We start from the raw sequence: 4,413 nt of genomic DNA, 5'->3' as shown, positions 1-4,413 counted from the left end.
AAAAAAAAAAAAAAAAGAAGGGAGTGTTTATTTAAACAGCAGGATAATTTCTAAAGCAGGGGTCCATCCATGACCTGTTAGGAACTGAGAGGCATAGCAGGAGGTGAGTGGCTGGCGAGCAAGCAAAGTTTGATCTGTATTTACAGCAGCTCCCCATTGCTTGTATTACTGCCTGAGCTCCACTTCCTTCAGATAATAGGGGCATTAGATTCTCATAGGAGCAGGAGCCCTATTGTGAACTGTGCATGTGAGGGATCTGGGTTGTGTTTACCTTATGAGACTCTAACAAATGCCTGATGATCTGAGGTGGAACAGTTTCATCGTAAAACCATCCCCCGCCAACCTCCCACCCCTTCCCATGGAAGAATTGTCTTCTGGGAAACCAGTCCCTGATGCCAAAAATGTTGCCGACTGCTAATCTAAAGAGTACCTGATAGAGTTAGCAAAAACAAGATCCTTTGGTGGTCTTGGCAAGAGCAATTTCAGTGAAGTGGTTATGAAGGATGCTTGCTTGAAATGGGTTAAAAAGTGACTGGGAAGGATAAACTGATTTCAAGGAGTTTATCTTCCTCTTAAGTGTGAAGTAATCTCTCAGGACCTGAGTTTTCTTCATCTGTTAATATGGATTTATGCACACCTTGTATGTTTGTCTTATGTGCAACCTGTTATGGCCAGGCATTCACCACTACAATGGAAATCAAGAGAATTAACCTCACTTTTCTACCTAGGATCTCCCCAAGCATCTCCTGGGTGTTGGAATTTGGGACAACCTAGTCATCCACCACTTCATTGCTTCCAGCTTCTTCCAAATTGAGAACAGACTCATGTGACCAATGGATATCAAAGTATCAGCTTTATTCATGGTAAAGCTGGAATGAAGAAAATAGTTTGGGCTTGAGGTCAAAATGTCTTTCCTTTGTACTGAATGTGCATTCCCAGCCAGGCAGAGGACCTGGAGGGGCTACTGGGCCCAGTCTACTTACCACACTGCAGATAAGATATGAGAAAGGTTCCAGTCATTACCCATTTTTGAGGCAAGTAGCAGGAGAGCCAGAACCAAGAGTTAAGGCCATATATATACAGTGACCCCATCTGGCAGGAAAACAAGAGGAGGGGCCAAGAAAGGAATGAAGAGAAAAATGGATATGTCCTTTGTGATAATTCCTCAAGACTGTTAAAGCACTTCCAGAAACCATAGAGAGGAAGAGAGGGGTTCTCCCAACCTAAGGGTTGATCATGTCTCTCATGGCCCACAAACAAGATGGCTTATACATCAAAATCCATGCATGGTGGAAGGGGAACATGACTAGGTCTTCATTTGCCACAAACGCTCACAGGAGGAAGAATGGGGAAGTAGCCAGACCCAACAGCCTTCGCCATACCAAACACTTCAGACTAATAAGTAGATTCAGTTCTTCAAGCACGATACAGTTATAGTAGATATAGAGATATGGATACCCAGATTCTCCTCCAAGGAAGGACTTCCTGCCAAGCAGCCATGAGTGCAAACAACAGTCTCCAGCTGACTTATTTTTCAGCATTTGCCTAAACGCCAGAGAGCTTTCAGACCCGACCTCACACATTCCCAAGCAGCCTGCATCTAGTGACTAATCGACACCAGGATATACAATTCTGCCCGTTTTAGTCAGATGTGAGACAACTCTGTTGTGAAATATTTGTTCTGGAGCTTCCATTCAGGTTTGCTGAGGCTTTTTTGGACTGAATTCACCTTTATCCTCATCCTGCTTCTCTTCCCTTCCTTTTACAGATGCTGATCTCTAAGAAATATTTGACATCCTAAACTCTATCTCGGTATCAACTTCCAGACAATCCCATCTACAACAACACTGTGGTGCAAATAAAGAATAAATTCATGGTGAACATAGCTGTTTCCTTTTACCTCCCCAGAGAAGCCTTCTAGAGTAGCTTTTTTTTTTTAATTTTTTATTTTATTTTTATTTTTTTTAGATGGTGTCTCACTCTGTCGCCCAGGCTAGAGTACAGTGGCACGACCTCAGCTCAATGCAACCTCCGCCTCCTGTGTTCAAGCGATTTTCCTGCCTCAGCCTCCCGAGTAGCTGGCTAATTTTTTATATTTTTAGTAGAGACAGGGTTTCACCATGTTAGCTGGGATGGTCTCAATCTCCTGACCTCATGATCTGTCTGCCTTGGACTCCCCCAGTGTTGGGATTACAGGCATGAGCCACTGTGCCCAGCCGAGACTAGCTTTTATAAGGAAGCTGCCTCCTCTCTGCTGACTTCTCTGCCCCAGTTTGATTTCAGATCTCCCAGTACCCAGTCTCCCCTTTAAGACTCTCCATTTGGCTTCAAGCAACAGCGACGCAAGATGGCAGCCACCACGGGCTCGGGAGTAAAAGTCCCTCACAATTTCCGACTGTTGGAAGAACTCGAAGAAGGCCAGAAAGGAGTAGGAGATGGCACAGTTAGCTGGGGTCTAGAAGATGACGAAGACATGACACTTACAAGATGGACAGGGATGATAATTGGGCCTCCAAGAACAATTTATGAAAACCGAATATACAGCCTTAAAATAGAATGTGGACCTAAATACCCAGAAGCACCCCCCTTTGTAAGATTTGTAACAAAAATTAATATGAATGGAGTAAATAGTTCTAATGGAGTGGCGGACCCAAAAGCCATATCAGTGCTAGCAAAATGGCAGAATTCATATAGCATCAAAGTTGTCCTGCAAGAGTTTTGGCGCCTAATGATGTCTAAAGAAAATATGAAACTCCCTCAGCCGCCCGAAGGACAGTGTTACAGCAATTAATCAAAAAGAAAAACCACAGGCCCTTCCCCTTCCCCCCCATTCGATTTAAGCAGTCTTCATTTTCCACAGTAGTAAATTTTCTAGATACGTCTTGTAGACCTCAAAGTACTGGAAAGGAAGCTCCCATTCAAAGGAAATTTATCTTAAGATACTGTAAATGATACTAATTTTTTGTCCATTTGAAATATATAAGTTGTGCTATAACAAATCATCCTGTCAAGTGTAACCACTGTCCACGTAGTTGAACTTCTGGGATCAAGAAAGTCTATTTAAATTGATTCCCATCATAACTGGTGGGGCACATCTAACTCAACTGTGAAAAGACACATCACACAATCACCTTGCTGCTGATTACACGGCCTGGGGTCTCTGCCTTCTCCCCTTACCCTCCCGCCTCCCACCCTCCCTGCAACAACAGCCCTCTAGCCTGGGGGGCTTGTTAGAGTAGATGTGAAGGTTTCAGGTCGCAGCCTGTAGGACTACTGCTAGGTGTGTGGGGTGCTTCGCCTGCACCCCTGGTTTCTTTAAGTCTTAAATGATGCCCCTTCCAAGCCATCATCCCATTCCCGTGCTCCTCCACTCCTACCCTTGGCCGAAGCATAGATTGTAACCCCTCTGCTCCCCTCTGAGATTGGCCTTCGGTGAGGAATTCAGGGCTTTCCCCGTATCTTCTCTCCCCCACCTTTATCGAGGGGTGCTGCTTTTTCTCCCTCCTCCTCAAGTTCCTTTTTGCACCATCACCACTCAACACCTTCCATGACACTTCCTTGCTTTGGCCAGAAGCCATCAGGTAAGGTTGGAAAGAGTCTCTGACCTCCCTTGTTTAGTTTTGGAACCGTACTCACTCACTGTCCACCAGCCTGGGAAATGAATAATGGGTCCTCAGCCCTGCCACCCTCTGCTGTCATCAGCTGATGCATTGTTTTTAGCTCAGGTTTTGATAAGGTGAAAAGAATAGTCACCAGGGTTACTCAGACCTGCCAGCTCTCGGAGTCCTTGGTGGTTGAACTTGGAGAAAGACCACATGAAGACACTTGTAAGCACACATGATCCCTCTGAATTGCTTTACTTTCCTATAATTGTTTTGCTTTTAAAAATTGAAGAAGTTTTAAACAGGGCTTTCATTTGGTCATCCTTGCAATCCATTGGGGTCTAGTTTGGAATCTGACAACTGGAACAAAAAGAACCTTGAATCCGGTGCATGCCTTGGTTTTGGTGCTGCTGCTGCTTCCCAAGATCCTCAGCAGGGATTAAGAAAGAACCCGGTGTGCACAGCAGATCCCCGAAATTGGTGGGCTTGACCTCCTAGCAAATTGCTGCATCTTTCCACTTGCTGTTCAGGACCACTAAATGCTGAAATATGGATGCATACCGAAATAAAAGCAATTCATTGTGTACTAAAGGTTTTTTTTTTTTTTTAATTTAGTATTTGTGTAAAACCACCTTTTGAAGCAACAACTATCAAGTCTGAAAAGCAATTGATGTTTCCATTAATCTTTTTCCGGGGGGAAAACCTTAGTTCTAAGGATTTAACATCCTGTAAGTGAAGTTTAACATAACAGTATTCCATAAGCAGCCTTTTTATTGTCAGACCATTGCCTGATTTTAATATAATAAAAAAA

The 4,413-nt window shown here is 43.9% G+C and overlaps 1 pseudogene across 1 annotated transcript; it reads left to right on the top strand.

Moving 5' to 3' along the window:
* Positions 1-2,329: 2,329 nt before the first annotated feature.
* On the top strand, positions 2,330-4,193 carry LOC108540488 (ubiquitin-conjugating enzyme E2 variant 1 pseudogene; annotated as a pseudogene). The gene has a single exon (XR_001888687.1). The product of XR_001888687.1 is annotated as a ubiquitin-conjugating enzyme E2 variant 1 pseudogene (transcript).
* The last annotated feature ends 220 nt before the right edge of the window (positions 4,194-4,413 follow it).

The sequence above is a fragment of the Rhinopithecus bieti genome, unplaced genomic scaffold, assembly GCF_001698545.2.
Source record: "Rhinopithecus bieti isolate Rb0 unplaced genomic scaffold, ASM169854v2 scaffold_18688, whole genome shotgun sequence".
NCBI lineage: Eukaryota > Metazoa > Chordata > Mammalia > Primates > Cercopithecidae > Rhinopithecus > Rhinopithecus bieti.
This window is presented reverse-complemented; position numbering and strand designations above follow the sequence as displayed.